Source organism: Ahaetulla prasina, chromosome 4 (assembly GCF_028640845.1).
Source record: "Ahaetulla prasina isolate Xishuangbanna chromosome 4, ASM2864084v1, whole genome shotgun sequence".
NCBI lineage: Eukaryota > Metazoa > Chordata > Lepidosauria > Squamata > Colubridae > Ahaetulla > Ahaetulla prasina.
Genome location: NC_080542.1, coordinates 132,393,580 through 132,415,151, shown reverse-complemented (window position 1 = coordinate 132,415,151; position 21,572 = coordinate 132,393,580). Strand labels below are relative to the sequence as shown.

At 39.4% G+C, this 21,572-nt stretch overlaps 1 protein-coding gene and 1 long non-coding RNA gene across 2 annotated transcripts in view; one reads left to right on the top strand and one right to left on the bottom strand.

The window, feature by feature from the left end:
• The window catches only part of LOC131198305 (uncharacterized), a 35,567-nt gene that overhangs the window by 7,899 nt on the left and 6,096 nt on the right, over nucleotides 1–21,572 (bottom strand). The gene's annotated exons all lie outside the window — the stretch shown is intronic.
• LOC131198304 (uncharacterized) overlaps nucleotides 5,519–21,572 on the top strand; it is a 44,409-nt gene continuing 28,355 nt past the window's right edge. Inside the window, exon 1 of the mRNA XM_058182792.1 lies at nucleotides 5,519–5,789. The gene's annotated coding sequence lies outside the window, so the exon portion shown is untranslated. The remainder of the gene's footprint in view (nucleotides 5,790–21,572) is intronic.

Below are 21,572 nucleotides of genomic sequence, written 5' to 3'. Positions count from 1 at the left end.
AGTGCTATTGATATTGCTATCTATTCCTTTCCAGCAGGAAAGTACATTTCTTTCCATTAAAACAATCCACTTTGCTGTGTTCCAAGCTCATAAACCTAAAATTGTTCATAAAATGTCAATTTTCATATTCAATTTTCATCATCTACCATATTTTTCTCAAGATTGTATTAACACATATTATAACCAGAACGCTAAAGGGGTCATAACTAGGTATGTGCAAAGCATGTGAGTCAGACTACCCTCAAGCTTTTTACAACATCACCCTTGGAAAACTGATCTCCAACTTTTATAAATATAATTGAAGAACCTAATAAACCCAGAACAACACTTTTTCTTAAAATAACTTAATTCTTAAATTATAAAAGGACATTCTGGGAAGTTAATCTCAGCTCCCAAACTTAATACAGGAGACAGGTGTTGAAAGATAGAAAGAAATCTACAGCATGATAATTAGCAGATCCAGAGACAACTCAAAAGAAGTAGGTAGACCAACCTTACAATTTAAATGTCAAGAGTAAAATAAAAGCTTGGTTTCCTTTTTTTTTAGACTGACATGACCTCTCAGTTTTAAAGCCTCATGAATATTTAATTTCATGTGGAAAGTATTAATGTTTAATTTGCTCCCTTCCTTCCATTTCTTTTTGGAAGCATAGTGGATATTTCTTTCATTAGGAAATATATTGATATATAAATACATTGATTTACACACACACACACACACACACACACACACACACACACACACACATATATATACATATACATATACATATACATATATATATATACATATATATATATATATATATATATATATATATATATATATATATATATACATATATATATTTTCTGAGGTTTTCATGGTGTTTGTATGTAGATCTTTGGTTATTCGGTTTTCTCCGCCAGAAATTGAAGTGTCTTGTCGACGCTTCGATTTAAGTCTCATTCGTCATCTTCAGGCTTCAGCTTCGTGCTTCTGGGAGCAATGTGTGATCGCACCTGTTTCTTCCTTTTAACTGCTAGTGGGGGTTTGAACTGATTGGGTGGGAGCTTGGCTGTGCTCTGATTGGATGGGGGGTTTTCTGTGCTCTGATTGGCTGGGGGTGTGTCCTGTTTGGGTGGGGGCTTGGTTGTGCTCAGTTTAGTCTGTGTTGCAGGGGGATTTGAGCTGGTGAGCTGCACAGCTGTTGCTCAGCTTTGTGGTCGTGCTACATCTTCATAGTGGGTGTCAGTCTGCTGCATGTATGGATTGGAGGGGTTTGAAATGGCTAATGTTGCAGCTGCAGTCTGGCTTCTGGTCCTTGGTCGTGCTTCATGATCAGTGTGGGTTTGGGTCTGCTTTCTGGGTGGATGTGTGGTGGTGACATCCTGTGTGGACCTCGTGAGTGTGGGTCTGGTGTCATTCCTCGTGTTAGGAACTCGTTTGTCAATAAGGGCGGGTTTCCAAATGGCTGGTAGGCGGGAGGTATCATCTCGTTTGTTCATGCTGTGTGGGCGTTTTTCTATCTCAATGGCTTCTCTGATTATTCTGTTGTTAAAGTGTTCAGTTTTGGCGATAGTTCTGGTCTTTTTAAAGTCAATATCATGTCCTGTGGCTTTAAGGTGTTGGACCAGGGAAGAAGTTGGTTCCTCTTTTTTGACTGAGTTCTTGTGTTCTTCAGTGCGTGCACTTATTCTTCTGTTGGTTTGTCCAATGTATGTGGTGGGGCAGGCGGTGCATGGGATTTCATATACTCCTTGATTTTCTAACTCAATTTTGTCTTTGGGGTTTCTTAGGATGGTGGATATTTTTCGGTTTGTGCAGAATGCTGTCTTGATGTTGTGTTTGTGGAGGATCTTGCTGATTCTGTCTGTGGTGCCTTTTATATATGGGAGGAGGGCTGTGCCGTTTTCTTGTTCTCTGTCTTGGATTTTAGTAGGGGTTTCTTTTTGGATTAGATTGGTAATCTTATTTCTTTGGAATCCATTTGATGTTAGTACGTTAGTGAGAGTGTATAGTTCAGTTTTTAGGTGTTGTTCGTCAGCTAAGCGTTTTGTTCTGGAGATGAGTGTCTTGGCTACGGAGTTGATCTGTGCTGGGTGGTGGTGTGAGAGTGCATGCAGATAGTGGTTTGTGTGTGTTTTCTTCTGGTAGATGGTGTGTCCTAGGGAGCCATTGGGTTTCCTGTAGACTAAGACATCCAGGAAGGGAAGTTGGTTGTTAGCTTCTGTTTCCATGGTGAACTGTATTTTGGGGTGTAGGCTATTGAGGTATGTGAGGAAGTTGTCAAGTTTTTCTTTCCCATGTGACCAGATTATGAAGGTGTCGTCTACGTATCTGAGCCAGAGTTTGGGTTTGTGATCAGATTTTTCTAGAGCTTGGGTTTCAAAGTGTTCTATGTAGAGGTTTGCAATGACAGGTGAGAGGGGTGATCCCATGGGTGCTCCTTCTACTTGTTTGTATTTTTGTCCATTATAGATGAAGTATGTGTTGGATAGGCAGTGGTTGGTCAGATCTAGGATGTGCTTGGGGGGTTATATTTGTTTTGGATAGCTGTCAAGGCTTCTTTGATTGGCACTTGGGTGAAGAGGGATATGACATCAAAGCTCACAAGTAGGTCATTGGGCTGTAAGTTTTGTTTCTTTATGATCTCTATGAACTGGAATGAGTTTTTTACATGTGAGGTGATGGATTCTGCATAGGGCTGTAGTTGTTTGGCGAGAAATTTGGCTAGGTTTTGTAAAGGTGAGCCTATGGAGCTGACTATGGATCTAAGTGGGGTTCCTTCTTTGTGTATCTTGGGGAGACCATAGAGCTTACGGCATCTGGATGATTTCTCTCTGGGAATGATTCTTTGTTGGATTTCTTCGCTGATGGGGGAGGCTTTTATTTTGGATCTAGTGGTTTTTTCTAGGTAGGTGGTGGGGTCTGTGTTTAGGGGTTTGTATGCAGAGTCTTGGAGTAGGTTGGTTAATTTGGTTTGGTAGTCAGATGTGTTCATAACCGCTGTGGCATTGCCCTTGTCCGCTGGTAGGATTATTACGCTGGTGTCTTCTTTCAGGTTAAATAGTGCTGTCTGTTCCTCTTTGGGTAAATTGCTTTTGGGTGGCTTGCTGGTGCAGAGGATGTTGGTGATTTCGAGTCTGATTCTGTTAGCATCATCAGGGTTAATTTTGGTCAGGCTGGTTTCAATTCTGCATATAATGGTTTCAGTGGGGATGTGTTTGGGAGTGACTGCAAAGTTTAATCCTTTGGAAAGGACATCGGTTTCGGCTTTGGTGAGGATCCTATCTGAGATGTTATGCACTGTTTGTTTCATGTGTGGCTGTGAGGGGGGAGGGGTTTGTTTCTGGCGTTCTTGTAGTCTTGGAGTAGGTTGGTTAATTTGGTTTGGTAGTCAGATGTGTTCATAACCGCTGTGGCATTGCCCTTGTCTGCTGGTAGGATTATTATGCTGGTGTCTTCTTTCAGGTTAAGTAGTGCTGTCTGTTCCTCTTTGGGTAAATTGCTTTTGGGTGGCTTGCTGGTGCAGAGGATGTTGGTGATTTCGAGTCTGATTCTGTTAGCGTCATCAGGGTTGATTTTGGTCAGGCTGGTTTCAACTCTGCATATAACGGTTTCAGTGGGGATGTGTTTGGGAGTGACTGCAAAGTTGAATCCTTTGGAAAGGACATCGGTTTCGGCTTTGGTGAGGATCCTATCTGAGATGTTATGCACTGTTTGTTTCATGTGTGGCTGTGAGGGGGGAGGGGTTTGTTTCTGGCGTTCTTGTAGTCTTCGGAGTTTGTTGGTGTGTGTCTCTGTCTTGAGGGTGGTCTATGTTTCGGCTCTCCAGACGGCAAGTTGTTTGGATTTGTCCCAAAGTGCGGGGTGGATCTTGTTGCTGAGTTTCAGTTGAAGTGTGAGGAGATCTTTGTTGATTTGATTTAGGAGGAATCTTTTTGTGTGAAGTTCATTTCTAATTAAGGCCAATTCTGTTCTTTTTAGGATGTGTTTGGTGGCTGCAGAGTTGGAGTGGAATTTCAATTGGAAGCATGTGGGGATTAAATTTTGATCTCGGCAGTTTCGTAGGAATGCGAGGTCACATAAAATGGAAGGTCTTTGGACTTCTAGTTTTTCATAGGTCCTGGTCAGATGGTGGATTTCCTCCCCGTAGAGGTGCGATATTTGTTTTCTGAGGTTTTCACAGGTGTTTGTATGTAGGTCTTTGGTTGTTTGGGTTTTCTCCCGAATATAAAAGGAATATAAAAGGCAATTAACTGTGGGATATTTTCTTAGTTTAGTGATTTTCTTGCAGATGTTTTATTACCAAACTAAGTAACATCATCAGTGCTAGTGATACTGATGCCTAATGAAACATCTGCAAGAAAACCTCTAAGCTCAGAGAACACCAAGTACCCCACAAATTAACCCTGAGCTACAAATATTCTGTTTTACAGGTAAGAGTCAACTGGCTGAAGCAGGAAGGTCTGGAAATGATGAATCCTTCATCTGTAATGTTCCAAAGGTGCTTTTTTCAAGAGGCAACTGGACTTTCAGTTTTTTCTTTGAAGACGTTTTGCTTCTCATCTGAGAAGCTTCTTCAGCTCTACCTTGTGCCACTTGGATAATTGAGTTGAAGAAGTTGCTCAGATGAGAAATAAAATGTCTTCAAAGAAAAACCAGAAAGTCCAGCTGCCTCTTGAAAAAAGCACTACCATGACCTGGATGAGTGAGAATCCCATAGACTTCATCTATAATCCAAATTGAGATCAGATTTTTGATTTTTTTTAAACTAAATGGCAGACAATGGCATTGCTACTGCATCCTGGATTATTAAAAGAAGGGGGGGGAATATATCCCCAAATTTGTCAGCATTGCACACTGGAGAAGGATAAAGAGAACTGTTTAAGCGTAAAAATAGCAATTGCCAGTGGTGAAAAATGGCACTTTCCAAAGTGCTGCAGAGCATCAGTTTTCTTGTTATGACATGTATTATAATGGATTTTCTTTTAGGGAATTAAAAGCTCAGTTGTACCCTAGCAAAGAGCTAAGAGTGAGGGTGAAACCTTCATGATTTACCATTCCACAAAATGGAAAGAATCTCAAGACAGCTTTACATCCCTTGCCTCCAGATGTTTAGAAATGCCCTAAGTCTTCAATGTGCTCTCATATAAATAAATGGGCACCAACTTTTGATTTTTTCAAATGTTTGCCCTTCCAAAACTTATGCTATGTGCCAACTTTCCTTTATCTCCAGAAATATGCATCAGAATTTCAACTTCCCTTATCCTCAGCTGTTATTGATGTCTTGATATTAAACCCTTTCTAACATATGGGGAGTTGGTAAGTTCATCATGCTTTCGCTTCAGAGCTGGCCAACATTTTCAAAGCTGAAACATATGTGATAATTCAGCCACCAAGGTTTGGAACCCTTAGTACCAATCTGACTCTTTCCATCTGCATCCCAGAAGGCCTAAGACAAATTACTCAGTTATCCAAGTGGCGCAATTAAAAATAAAATAAACTGAACACTTTGGTTTACATTGTCCCAGTAAGAGTATTCATGATTTATGCAGTTGTTCTTGTGGCAACAAGTTTTTTAAAGTGCTAATTAAAACTTCTAGTATTTTTCTCACGTATGGCATCACATTACAACATTCTGTGGTTTATTCTTCAATGCACAGCTTTGAGCATGATTAGCATTAATGAGGACTTGTATGTGCATAACAAAGAAAAGCCAGATCATTCAATAATCCAGTTCCTTCTCTGAATGGAATACTGACAATATCTTGTTGATCTTCCTACTCTTCAGAGGAACTTCACAGTGAGTAAATAGAAATGAAACTACAGAAGCTCATAATATTATTGCTACAAACACTGTTAACATGCTATGTGGCTTTTGAATCAAGATATGTTTTAAGGGACACATTGATGAGGCTGCAGTCCTACAAAACCTTGGAAAGTGTTTTAGGAACCATACGTTTCCTGGAGGTTATCTTCTGAGTAAGAGAACTGTGATCTCAGCTGTGTCTTCTTCAGGCTGCTGTCCCTGAAGGCTGAATCTATCCAACAGAAGGAACTCTGAGATCTATAAAGTTAAGAAAGAGATGGCTGGTAATAGAAAATAATTCTGATCTGATCCAATGTAGGCTCATACGCAAGAGTCTTCTGAAATATTGTCATCAAACTGTCATTATTAATGTGATAGATGAAGAAAATATACATGAGAGAAGTAAATCACATTCACTGTGCTGTGAGTAGGTAAAAGTAAAAGGTTTCCCTGTTCATTCATGTCCAGGTCTAGTGAGCAGTGGTCATCTCTCTTTATTTTATTTATTTATTTATATTTATTTATTTAATAATCATATATTATTATATATATAATCATATATAAGATAACAGGTAAAAGTATAAACATAATTTGGATACATGAAAAGAGTAAATAAAAAGGAATATTAGGACAGGGACGGTAGGCACGCAGGTGCACTTATGCATGCCCCTTACGGACCTCTTAGGAATGCGGGTCAACAGTAGATGGTTTAAGCTTAAAGTTTGGGGAGTTTGGGGAAGAAACCACAGAGTCAGGTAGTGCATTCCAGGCATTGACCACTCTGTTACTGAAGTCATATTTTCTGCAATTGAGTTTGGAGCAGTTTACCTTGAGTTTGTATCTATTATTTGCTCATGTATTGTTGTGGTTGAAGCTGAAGTAGTCATTGACAGGTAGGACATTGTGATAGATAATTTTATGTACTATGCTTAGGTCAGACTGAAGTCAGCATAGTTCTAAGTTGTCTAAGCCCAAAATTTGGAATCTGGTGGCATAAGGTATTTTTTTGCGGGTAAAGGAGTGGAGGACTCTTCTCATAAAATATCTCTGGTCTCTCTCAATTGGATTTATAACAACAACAACAACAACAACAACAACAACAACAGAGTTGGAAGGGACCTTGGAGGCCTTCTAGTCCAACCCCCTGCCCAGGCAGGAAACCCTACATCATCTCAGACAGATGGTTATCCAACATTTTCTTAAAAATTTCCAGTGTTGGAGCATTCACAACTTCTGCAGGCAAGTCGTTCCACTTATTAATTGTTCTAACTGTCAGGAAATTTCTCCTTAGTTCTAAGTTGCTTCTTTCCTTGATCAGTTTCCATCCATTGCTTCTTGTTCTACCCTCAGGTGCTTTGGAGAACAGCCCAACTCCCACTTCTCTGTGGCAGCCCTGAGATATTGGAACACTGCTATCAAGTCTTCCCTAGTCCTTCTTTTCATTAAACTAGACATACCCAGTTCCTGCAATCGTTCTTCATATGTTTTAGCCTCCAGTCCCCTAATCATCTTTGTTGCTCTTCTCTGCACTCTTTCTAGAGTCTCAGCATCTTTTTTACATCATGGTGACCAAAACTGAATGCAGTATTCCAAGTGTAGCCTTACCAAGGCATTATAAAGTGGCACTAACCCTTCACGTGATCTTGATTCTATCCCTCTGTTTATGCAGCCCAGTACTGTGTTGGCTTTTTTAGCAGCAGCTGCACACTGCTGGCTCATATCTAAATGGTTGTCCACTGGGATTCCAAGATCCCTCTCACAGGTACTACTATTGAGCAAGGTACCACATATACGGTACCGGTGCATTTTGGTTTTTTTGCCTAAACGTAGAACCTTACTTTTTTCACTGTTGATTTTCATTTTGTTAGTTAGCACCCAATGTTCAAGTCTGTCAAGATCTTTCTGTAATTTAAACCTATCTTCTGGAGTGTTGGCTATTCCTGCCAGCTTGGTGTCATCTGCAAATTTGATGAGTTCCCCATCTATCCCCTCGTCCAAGTCATTGATGAAGATGTTGAAGAGTACTGGGCCTAAAACAGAGCCTTGGGATACTCCACTGCATACTTCCCTCCATGTGGATGTAGTTCCATTGAGGACTACACGTTGAGTGTGGTTGGTCAGCCAGTTACGGATCCATCTGGTGGTGGTGCTGTCTAACCCACATTTTTCTACTTTATCTAGTAGTATGTCCGATATGGAGTGTGGGTTCCAGACAGATGAGCTGTATTCAAGAATTGGTCTAGCAAATGTTTTGTATGCTCTAATTAGTAGTACAATATTACCAGAGAAGAAGCTACATAAGATTAGATTAACTCCTCTTAGTGCCTTTTTGGCAATGTTGTTACAGTGGGCTCTGGCACTTAGATCTTTAGAAAGATTCTTAGCTTAGGGAACCAGAAGACATTTTGTGTTCATTCAGCCAACATGATTATATACCAAAGCACACAGAATTCTGTTACTTTCCCACTGAAGTGATATTTATTTATCTACTTGCATTTGCATGATTTCGAACTGCTAGAGTCTTGCTGGGGCTAGAATGGCAGTTCATCCCATTACATGGTGCCTGGATCTTGAACTGACAACCTTCTATTCTACAACCCCAATGCTAGGCTGCTAGCACCCAACTCCAGGAGAAATATACTATCAAATCTCCATTCCCTCCCCACTCCAGGGGAAGAATACTGTAAAATCTCCATTCCTTCCCCACCATTCCCGTCCCATTCCTGGGGAAGGATACTGTAAAATCTCCATTACTACCCCACTCCAGGGGAAGGATACTGTAAAATATCCATTCCCATCTCACTCCAGGGGAAGGTTACTGTAAAATCTCCATGCCCTCCCCACTCCAGGGAAGGTTACTGTAAAATTTCCATTCCCTCCCCATTCCAGGGGAAGGATACTGCAAAATTTCCATTCCCTCCCCACTCCAGGGAAGGTTACTGTAAAATTTCCATTCCTTCTCTACTCCAGGGGAAGGTTACTGCAAAATCTTCATTCCCTCCCCACTCCAGGGAAGGTTACTGTAAAATTTCCATTCCTTCTCTGCTCCAGGGGAAGGTTACTGTAAAATCTCCATGCCCTCCCCACTCCAGGGTTCTCTCCCCATTCCAAGGTTACTGTAAAATCTCCATGCCCTCCCCACTCCAGGGAAGGTTACTGTAAAATTTCCATTCCCTCCCCATTCCAGGGGAAGGATACTGCAAAATTTCCATTCCCTCCCCACTCCAGGGAAGGTTACTGTAAAATTTCCATTCCTTCTCTACTCCAGGGGAAGGTTACTGTAAAATCTCCATGCCCTCCCCACTCCAGGGAAGGTTACTGTAAAATTTCCATTCCTTCTCTACTCCAGGGGAAGGTTACTGTAAAATCTCCATGCCCTCCCCACTCCAGGGTTCTCTCCCCATTCCAAGGTTACTGTAAAATCTCCATGCCCTCCCCACTCCAGGGAAGGTTACTGTAAAATTTCCATTCCCTCCCCACTCCAGGGGAAGGATACTGCAAAATCTCCATTCCATCCCCACTCCAGGGGAAGGTTACTGTAAAATCTCCATGCCCTCCCCACTCCAGGGAAGGTTACTGTAAAATTTCCATTCCGTCTCTACTCCAGGGGAAGGTTACTGCAAAATTTCCATTCCCTCCCCACTCCAGGGGAAGGTTACATAGGGCCGGGTTATTTACGGGACCGCCTGCTGCCACCGACTACCTCCCACCGACCCATACGCTCTCACAGGGAGGGACTCCTTAGGGTGCCGTCCGCCAGGTAGTGCCGACTGGCGACACCCAGGGGAAGGGCCTTCTCTGTAGGGGCTCCCACCCTCTGGAATGAGCTCCCCCCAGGATTACGTCAACTTCCTGACCTTCGAACCTTCCACCGCGAGCTTAAGACATATCTATTTATTTGTGCAGGGCTGGCCTAGGGTTTAATTTTAAAATTAATTTTAAATGGGGTTTCGTATTTTTTAACCATAGTTTTAAATTTGGCCTAATGGAATAAGTTTTTTAAATGTTGTTTTAACATGTATTTATTTTATACTTTATGTTTTATAAGGCTGTAAACCGCCCTGAGTCCTTCGGGAGATAGGGTGATATAGAAATTTGAATAATAAATAAATAAATAAATAAATAAATAAATAAATAAATAAATAAATAAATAAATAAATAAATACTGTAAAATCTCCATGCCCTCCCCACTCCAGGGAAGGTTACTGTAAAATTTCCATTCCTTCCCCACTCCAGGGGAAGGATACTGCAAAATCTCCATTCCCTCCCCACTCCAGGGGAAGGTTACTGCAAAATCTCCATTCCCTCCCCACTTCAGGGGAAGGATACTGCAAAATCCCCATTTCCTCCTGATCAGCTGGGACTTGGGAGGCAGAGACTAGATGGGGGCGGGGCCAGTCAGAATTTTTATTACTGGTCCACTGAACTACTCAAAATTTTCACTACTGGTTCTCCAGAACTGGTCAGAACCTGCTGATACCCACCTCTGCTCCACACACCCACACACCCATGGGAGGAGTTAACCAAAACTGAATAAAGCCAAATTAGTATTATGGGTAACTTCGAATTCCCCCTTCAGCCAGGTAAAATCCTGTGATGGGGTGGAGTGGCTCTGACCTTAAACTACAGAAAAGATGTAATATACTAAACCCGGTGAATAACTATTGCTTAGTTTATGTTAATAAAGTTTTAACTTTGAAGTTTTAACCATTGCTTAGTTTTGGGATGATAAAGATTTTTAATTCATGTTTTTCAATCTTCTGTTTATTTATTCCTTTGTACTATTGGAACAGAATTTCCAATAATTGGTCTCACCAACTCCTGATGATCAACAGATGGGATACTTACTATATTTTCACTCCTTGTCTGAAGAAGTTGCAACAGAGAAAATAGCTGTTTAACTTCATCACTTTTTTGGTAGGGGGCAGTTTATAAGCATGTTAGAAAATCTATTTAATCCAATCTTTACGCTGCCTATTAAAAACTCATTTTACTTTAATACTACAGTATGATATTTTGGCATGCATGGGGAACAGAAATATATCCATTTTGGAAGCTAGTGTGATAAAACCATACAGGTTTGAAATTTTAGGTAAATTTCAACTGATAAAACTTGCAACAAATATTTGCTCTTTCCTTCTATCTACATCACCTTGTTAAAAAGCTTAAAGTTGAAGGTAGTTTAATTTCTCTCTGTCTCTGTCTCTGTCTCTGTCTCTCTCTCTGTCTTTTCAAACAATCTCTTAAAAATAGCATAGATGGATGCAGGAAATTATGATATAAACAAAAGTCTGCACTGGTACTTTCCCCAAATCTCCATGCTCACTGAAGAGAAATAACATGTACTTTGGATATTCATAGGAAGCACTATTTTAATTTATTTAATTTCAAGGACCTTTAAGTTAAGTCGTAGTCAGTAGATGTTTACTTTATGCCTGGTGATATAGGATAGTACTAACTTTATAAAAAGAATATTTCACAAGTGAGAAAATAATTGGTGAAACTTGAAATATCACTCCAAAAGTTTTGTACTCTGTGTTCACTCTTACGATACTGTCTATCTGCTGAATTTATTTCCCAATTGTTAGTCTTCCCTGATGCTTCCTCATCTGATTATACACAATTAAATTACACTGGTGGACAAATCATGCTCATAAAGATGACATATAGATGGTCAGATCCAGCACAGGGCTGCAGGACAAAAATTATTTGAAATGCACATAACTCCCTTTCCATTTATGATGGGGGAAAAAAATCCAAATTCAATTCCTAGCACTAATCTTATTTTCCCCTATCTAAAGCTGAGCCTTAACTTTTTACACAGTAAAAACAAAGCATAGCAAACTACCGGTAGATAATTGATGTTTGCTACATTTTCCATTATTTATGTATCTATTAGTCTTAAATGTCTTTTATTGTATTATGCAGTATGTCATTAATCGCTATAAATATTGTGTACTATTTCTCATTGGTGTCAGGATATTATTATATTCTGTGGGAAGACAGATGAAGTAACTCCTCCCATAATGTGAGCAGATGCTCACAGTGTAACAGAAGAATACTAGCACTAGCAGTACTTCCAACAGTTCAGTTAGATCAACAGCATCTCCAAGAGAATGATGAATATGCTGAGTAAGAAGAAGGTAGAAAATAAAAATATTTTTCTGAGAAAGAACAAACAAAAAAAAACCCTGGGTTTTTTTTTTAAAAAAATAACATTATCCAGTTGGTAGTATTGCTGTGTGTGTATATCTAAGGAGCCATATATAATGAGATTGAACTGTCCCACTTCCTCCAGCAAATGGATCCTGTCTACCAAAATATTTCACCTATGTCCAGGAGAACAGCTTTCTCTGCTTTGCCCCCCACCCCCAATTTCTTTGGAATATTCTCCTGTTGGAAGTGAGGTCAGCTCCTACTCTCCTGGCTGTACAGATGAGGTAAAATCTTGGCTCCAGGCTCTGATAAGGGTATTTTAGGATGGGATTAGTGGATGGGGCTGGAGAGAAAAACCTCTCCCATCATATCACCTGTCCTCTTAATTTTTAATTTCTTATTTAATCTTCCTAAATTCAAGTGCTTTGCATTATTTTTTTAATTTTTTATTATTATTCCGAAAGTCACCCAGAGTCACTGTAACAATGAGATAGGTGGCATATAAGTTTAATAGCTAAATAGATACTTTTAAGTGATAGATAGAAAATAAATAGATAGATAGATAGATAGATAGATAGATAGATAGATAGATAGATAGATAGATAGATAGATAGATAGATAGATGATGGACGGATGGATGGATGGATGGATGGATGGATGGATAGATAGATAGATAGATAGATAGATAGATAGATAGATAGATAGATAGATGATTGATGGATGGATAGATAGATAGATGATGAATGGATGGATGGATAGATAGATAGATAGATAGATAGATAGATGATAGAAGAGACATGATGATAGATAGATAGATAGATAGATAGATAGATAGATAGATAGATAGATAGATAGGTGGGTGGATGGATGGATGGATGGATGGATGATGGATGGATGATGGATGGATGGATAGATAGATAGATAGATAGATAGATAGATAGATAGATGATGGATGGATAGATAGATGATAGATGGATGATAGATAGATGGTAGTAGAGACATAGATGATAGATAGATAGATAGATAGATAGATAGATAGATAGATAGATAGATAGATGATAGTAAAGAGGTAGAGAGATAGATGATAGATAGATAGATAGATAGATAGATAGATAGATAGATAGATAGATAGATAGATAGATAGATAGATGATGGATGGATAGATGCGCTTTCGGGTGCGCTTCAAGATCCTGGTTACTACCTTTAAAGCGCTCCATGGCTTAGGACCCGGGTACTTACGAGACCGCCTGCTGTTACCTTATGCCTCCCATCGACCCGTACGCTCCCACAGAGAGGGCCTTCTCAGGGTGCCGTCCACCAAACAATGTTGGCTGGCGGCCCCCAGGAGTAGGGCCTTCTCTGTGGGAGCACCGACGCTCTGGAACGAACTCCCCCCTGGCTTACGTCAAGTGCCTGATCTTCGGACCTTTCGTCGTGAGCTAAAAACATATTTATTCATTCAAGCGGGACTAGCATAAATAGTTGATTTTAAATTGGGGTTTTAGTAATATTTTAAATTTTTAAATCTTTTAAATTACCGGCCATTTAGTAATAGTTTATTTTAATTTCTTTTAATTGTATATATTTTGTATTTTATTCCAGCTGTACACCGCCCTGAGTCCTTCGGGAGAAGGGTGGTATAAAAATTTAATAAAATAAAATAAATAAATAAAATAAATAGATAGATAGATGATGGATGGATAGACAGATGATGGATGATAGATTAGATAGATAGATAGATAGATAGATAGATAGATAGATAGATAGATAGATAGATAGATAGAGACATAGATAAATAGATAGATGATAGATAGATAGATAGATAGATAGATAGATAGATAGATAGAGATGATAGTAGATAGATAGATGATAGATGATAGTAGAGACATAGATGATAGATAGATATAATAGATAGATAGATGATAGTAGAAAGATAGAGAGATAAAGAAATAGATGAGAGATAGATAGATGATAGATAGATAGATAGATAGATAGATAGATAGATAGATAGATAGATAGATAGATAGATAGATAGATATAAAAGACAGACAGAATATGCACACTGTCCTGATTCAAGTTCATTCCTTTTGAATGTGCAGTGATGTTACATGCAAGTGTTCAGAAGAGGTCAAGTCTGAATGTTTTGAAATGCACATCCTCAGAAGTCCTTGGACCCAATTGTCTACAAAATAACAGGAAAAAATAAAGGAATTTGCCTCAATGAGTTTGCGATTTAAATTTTGATGAGAAAATTAAAAAAAAATATTGTCCATTTAATTTATAAGGGTAGGAAAAGCAAGAGAATATACCTTAATAAGAAGGAAAGTATGAGCAAAATATATGATTGTGCAACATCTTTTCCTGGAAGGAACTAAAGAGAAGTTTTAAAACAGTAGATAACTTTGCCAAATACCTCAATATAGTGAAATAAAAGTAGAAATAATTAAATAAGTAAATAATTAGCAAAAGTGGTCAACAGGAGTCAGGCTATGGGCAATTTGGCAGTTAATTAAGGACTTCTCTGCAGGAAAAAAAAGTCTCTGGCAAGGCATCCTGGAACCTATTAATTTGTCATCAACTTTCAAACATTATTCAGCCTACGGTCAGTTAGGGAAAATTTCATTTTAACTCTTGTACATCATCATTAGTAGCTTGATGGGAGCATTATTTTCCAATCTCCAAATCCACTGATCCTCTGTAATAACTTAAATTGATGCTCATAGTTCTGTTGCATGTATCAGGAAAGGTGGATTTTTTTCCCTCCCCTTTCACACTTCTTTTAGCATAAAATCATTTTTACCTTGTTAACCTTTACTTCTTTTAGAATTATATTAACTTTCTTTATTGGAAGTTCCAGAACATGAAGGCAACTACAAATCCAATGTCAGAAGACATTATCAGATCATTTCTATGCATCGGTCACGCAAAAGAATTGACAAATGGTAACATTCTCTACACTGGCCAGAAGAAGATTTAGAGTACATTTTATGGAATGGTCTTCTCCATCCTCTTGGGCACTTTTTTCTTCCTCCACTCCCTTCAAATAGGGACAACAGATTGTTATTTCTCCTCTTTGGAAATAGCAATCTGAGAAGGAAGGTACCGCTTTAGTATCAGAGATGATGATGATGATGAAAATGATTTAAATCTGTAGGCCATCCATCTATCAATAATTTGGGACTTTGTGAACACTCTTGTATCTATGCACATTCAAGTATCTGCTGGCTTTGAGTTAAGGCAGGGCCGTGGCCCATTACCGGTCCCTGGGAGGTTTGGAACTGGGCTGTGGAAATGGTGGGCAAGTGTGTGCGTGTATCCCATATGTGTGCACTTGCCCACTGCTCATGTGGAACCACTCACTGCCATTCCACAAAGCTGGAAAGACTGGGGAACTCTGAGTTAAGGTACCAGACTTAACCAGAACCTGGGAGACTGTAAGTTCTAAGCCTGCCTTATGTATGAAAGGCAATTGGTGATTTTGGGTCAGTCACCCAAAAAACTGTGAATTCTAATCCCGCTTTATGCATGAAAGATGGCTGGGGACTTTGGCTTAATGACTAGAAGCTTCTAATTCTAGTCCCATCTTATTCGCAAAAGCCAGCTGGGTGACTTTTGGCCAACCTTTCTCTTCTTCCTTCCCTCCCTCCCCCCCTCCCCCCCCACCTCGAATCCACCTCACAGAGTTTTTGTAAAGAAAGCAGGAGGACGGAGTAATAGGTACGTATGCCACCTTGAGTTACTTACAAAAATAATATAAAGGTGGGATTAAAAATAAATAAATAAATAATAATATGGCCTAGCACCCAGTGTCTTTCTTGGCCAAAATAAAGTTCTACTGTTTGATGCTCTGAAACTAAGATTAGAATGGATAATTTGGATGGTAATTCAGTCATAATGGAAAGCCTGCAAGCATGGTGTGTGTGTATGAATGTGTGTGTGTTCAGGTGTACATGAGTCAGCTGTTAGGTTTGAGGTAGCTGATTGGGTTGCCCCATCTGTTATTTTTGGCTTGAAGATGAACTTACCGGCCTTGAATAAGACTCATAGCCTTGAACTTCATGTCTAGCTCCAGGATAAGTCTTCCCCCCTTCCTGCTGGACTTCCTCAGAAACTAAACTTCAGAAATATAATACGCAATCCAACAAAACAGAGTCATTAATAACATTCAGTCACACACATAGACAGAGAGATCCATTCACCGGGGTAAAGGTTTTGGTATTGCATCAAGAATGCTAATGCACAGGTCCTTTTATGGACTTCAAATGCTGAGAATTCTGTCGTTTTTCTTAAGCTGTCTCATTTACGTACTGCTTCAGGCATAAAATATGATGCTGCCCAAGGTATTATCTAATCCTTTGTCCTTATTCTATTGCAGTGATCAAAGACACCTTGATCCTGGCAAGGAGAACAACTCTTATTGCCACTTTTCTCTATCCCAAATGCACTTTAAAAGTGATTGGCTTCACAGTGCAAGGAACTGTGAAGTCAATAACTTTTCAACTCTATTCACTTGAAAATATGCTGCTGAATGGAACATCACCTGGGCAATTCATCATCAAAAAAATTATTCTTAAAACAAAAACAGTGGAAGAGATATAACTTCTCTGCATCATCCCCTTCAAGAGAGATCCCCAAGGATCAGCTCTGAAAATTTAAATGTCAGCAGCATTCATATCTAAATGACAGATAGAAAGAAATAATGTTCTCCTTGCCTTGTACAACATGCTAGGTTGATATTTTCCTGAATTCTCTGCTGTTTCTTTACGTGTCTATTTATTTACATTATTCATAAGCCACCAAATAACAAGACATTCTCTGGGCATCTCACCATATAAAAATAACAAATTTAAAAAAATACAACAGTTCAACGCAACTGCAAAACAACATAAAGAACAAAAAAATAAAACCTAAATAAAATAAAAATATAAAACCTAGATCATCGAAAACAGGAGAGAATAAAAACCAACAGAGCAAAAGCAACAATAAAAGAACATGATTTTTAAAGGTTTGAGAATCAGCTTTTTAAGAAAAAAAAAAGAAAGCTGTAAGGCTAAGTCCAGGTTAACTATCCTAGGGAAGCAGGGATGTATGTAGGAAAATTTTGTTTAGTGAAAAGACTGCAAAGAACAAACTGAACATAACATACCTAGCAAGCTTAACAGTCCTGATCCTGTCCATCACCACATTAAATAGCAACTTAGCACCTTTTCAACCTCAGTAACATATTATGAAAAATGAACCAAGTATCTGGGTCACATTGTGGTTGTATCTGTGTACTAGAAATCTCTGGATGATCTTTTAATAATATAAGAATAGCAATAGCACTTAGATTTCTGAACTTGTTTCATAGTGCTTTACAGCCCTCCCACCCCCGCCCTCTCTAAGCAATTTACAGAGTTAGCATATTGCTCCCAACAGTCTGGGTCCTCATTTGATGGACCTCAAAAGGATGGAAGGCTGAGCCAACCTTCAGCTGGTAATAGGGGTGGGTTTCACTTATCTTTACCGCTGGTTTGCTGAGCGTGTACATACTCGCTTCTTGCACATGTGCGCTGTCTGTGCATGCGCCCGGCCTTCCATACATGTGCTTTGTTCGCTCATGCTCCTTCTGTGCATGCACCCAATCTTGAAAATGTGCCTAAATAGCATGACTTGGAGCTGGGGCGGGAAGGCAGGTGGCTGGGGGGGGGGGCGGCACCCGCGATCGCCTCTACCAGTTTGCCTGAACTGGTACAAACCGGCTGAATACACCTCTGGCTGGTCGAAGGAATTGAACCCCTGGCAATTGTGATCAGAGTTAACCACCTCCAAGTATATTGGAAGAATCCATGAAATGAGTTTATTCCTTTTGCATCCCAGAAGGCTGTAGTAGGGGTCAGAAATCTTCAGTCTACAAGTCGAACAGGGCTAATCAAGTGTTTTCTCCATCCCCATCCAATTTCCTTTTTATGAACTTCTTCCTTCCAGAAAAAATACATTTTTCCATACAGAAAGAATAAGGAAACAAGATTTCTTTCAGGAAGCAAAAATAAGGATTATGGGTGCAAACATTCTCACCTTCGTTCTGAATAAAGGAAAGCCTATCAGAACAGATTCAAATTAACATAACAAGTAGCAATGAAGATGATGCTCTCATGAAAATAATAGTGATACTCATTATACTTAGTATTTCCCCCTTACCATGTGCCTTGTTTTAATGCAAATGATCTTCTGTGGTGAATGAATCTATTTTAAATGGGAAAACCAATTCAAAGATGGAGTAAAAAGATTTGGTTACATCTTTAAACAAATTGGCCTGTTTCATGCTTCTCTGGCCAACTGATGCATTGGGAAGCATTTATTCTATGGATACTGCTCAACTGCAAAGATTATGTTTGTAGTTTTAATAAAAGATATGTTCTGTATATGTGTGTGTATGTGTGTTAGCATGCCCACACCTGTACATGTACATGTACACACACACAAACACACACATACACACACACAATCACAGAGGGATAGAAACCTAGATCGAGAGAAACAGACACCTTAAAATTCATATTTTCAGTTCACAGATGTATAATAATATATTGCTATTCAAGCACAAAAACACATATTTGGTTTAAGAAGTGCATGACAATAATGCCACTATCAAGTTAATGAACAGTTGAGGTGGGTAGCCTATAAATTACATTAATTAATTAATTAATTAATTAATATGTCCTGTGTGAGCTTTTTATTGAGAAACCTTCATTCAGACTTTTCTATTCCATTCAATTCCAAACACACTAAATCAGGGGTGTCAAACTCTGTTTAGATCAGGGTTCTGTTTGACTTTGAGGGGATGGGGTGGGGAGGGCGTATCCAGCTCAATGTCACTCACACCTGTGGGCTCCTTCTCTGCCAGAGAAAACAGGCTCCTGAGCTCTGTTTTTGGCTGCAACTGCCTCCTGCAAGTGAAAATGGAGCTTAGAAGGGCCATGTGCAGCCCTCCTGAGTTCTATTTTTGCTGGTAGAGGCACCAGAAGTTGGTCCTTTGCTGTTTCCATGGGCCAGATCTAAGCACCCCGTGCCTTGACTTTGACACCGCTACTCTAGATAATTTAAAATTATTGTCAAACCAACAAATTGGCCTGTTTCATGCTTCTCTGGCCAACTGATGCATTGGGAAGCATTTATTCTATGGATACTGCTCAACTGCAAAGATTATGTTTGTAGTTTTAATAAAAGATATGTTCTGTATATGTGTGTGTATGTGTGTTAGCATGCCCACACCTGTACATGTACATGTACATGTACATGTACATGTACATGTACATGTACATGTACATGTACACACACACAATCACAGAGGGATAGAAACCTAGATCGAGAGAAACAGACATCTTAAAATTCATATTTTCAGTTCACAGATGTATAATAATATATTGCTATTCAAGCACAAAAACACATATTTGGTTTAAGAAGTGCATGACAATAATGCCACTATCAAGTTAATGAACAGTTGAGGTGGGCAGCCTATAAATTACATTAATTAATTAATTAATATGTCCTGTGTGAGCTTTTTATTGAGAAACCTTCATTCAGACTTTTCTATTCCATTCAATTCCAAACACACTAAATCAGGGGTGTCAAACTCTGTTTAGATCAGGGTTCTGTTTGACTTTGAGGGGATGGGGTGGGGAGGGCGTATCCAGCTCAATGTCACTCACACCTGTGGGCTCCTTCTCTGCCAGAGAAAACAGGCTCCTGAGCTCTGTTTTTGGCTGCAACTGCCTCCTGCAAGTGAAAATGGAGCTTAGAAGGGCCATGTGCAGCCCTCCTGAGTTCTATTTTTGCTGGTAGAGGCACCAGAAGTTGGTCCTTTGCTGTTTCCATGGGCCAGATCTAAGCACCCCGTGCCTTGACTTTGACACCGCTACTCTAGATAATTTAAAATTATTGTCAAACCAACAAATTGGCAACAACCAACTATGAGTAAAGACATTAAATCATTTCATTGAGACAGTCCATTCTTACCATTAAATCCGAAGGCCTTCAGGAACCCATGAGTGCTAAGACTGCCATGGATTAAAAATAGACTGATCTACACATATGCTTAAAAGAATGTACGGTAGCTCATCTAAGGGCATCTCAGGAGCTCCTTATTGGCAAAAAGAAAGTCAATATCCAGATTCTCTTCAGGAAACTTGTTTATTTACTTGAACAAGAACATAGGGCACTATCTAACAAAATGAAATTCAACAGTGAAAAAAGTAAGGTTCTACATTTAGGCAAAAAACAAAAAACAAAATGCACCGGTACCGTATATGTGGTACCTTGCTCAATAGTAGTACCTGTGAGAGGGATCTTGGAGTCCTAGTGGAAAACCATTTAGATATGAGCCAGTAGCTGCTAAAAAAGCCAACACTGCATAAACAGAGGGATAGAATCAAGATCACGTGAAGTGTTAGTGCCACTTTATAATGCCTTGGTAAGGCCACACTTGGAATACTGCATTCAATTTTGGCTGCAACTGCCTCCTGCAAGTGAAAATGGAGCTTAGAAGGGCCATGTGCAGCCCTCCTGAGTTCTATTTTTGCTGGTAGAGGCACCAGAAGTTGGTCCTTTGCTGTTTCCATGGGCCAGATCTAAGCACCCCGTGCCTTGACTTTGACACCGCTACTCTAGATAATTTAAAGTTATTGTCAAACCAACAAATTGGCAACAACCAACTATGAGTAAAGACATTAAATCATTTCATTGAGACAGTCCATTCTTACCATTAAATCCGAAGGCCTTCAGGAACCCATGAGTGCTAAGACTGCCATGGATTAAAAATAGACTGATCTACACATATGCTTAAAAGAATGTACGGTAGCTCATCTAAGGGCATCTCAGGAGCTCCTTATTGGCAAAAAGAAAGTCAATATCCAGATTCTCTTCAGGAAACTTGTTTATTTACTTGAACAAGAACATAGGGCACTATCTAACAAAATGAAATTCAACAGTGAAAAAAGTAAGGTTCTACATTTAGGCAAAAACAAAATGCACCGTACCGTATATGTGGTACCTTGCTCAATAGTAGTACCTGTGAGAGGGATCTTGGAGTCCTAGTGGAAACCATTTAGATATGAGCCAGTAGCTGCTAAAAAGCCAACACTGCATAAACAGAGGATAGAATCAAGATCACGTGAAGTGTTAGTGCCACTTTATAATGCCTTGGTAAGGCCACACTTGGAATATTGCATTCAGTTTTGGCTGGAACTGCCTCCTGCAACTGAATATGGAGCTTAGAAGGCCCATGTGCAGCCCTCGTGAGTTCTATTTTTGCTGGTAGAGGCACCAGAAGTTGGTCCTTTGCTGTTTCCATGGGCCAGATCTAAGCACCCCGTGCCTTGACTTTGACACCGCTACTCTAGATAATTTAAAATTATTGTCAAACCAACAAATTGGCAACAACCAACTATGAGTAAAGACATTAAATCATTTCATTGAGACAGTCCATTCTTACCATTAAATCCGAAGGCCTTCAGGAACCCATGAGTGCTAAGACTGCCATGGATTAAAAATAGACTGATCTACACATATGCTTAAAAGAATGTACGGTAGCTCATCTAAGGGCATCTCAGGAGCTCCTTATTGGCAAAAAGAAAGTCAATA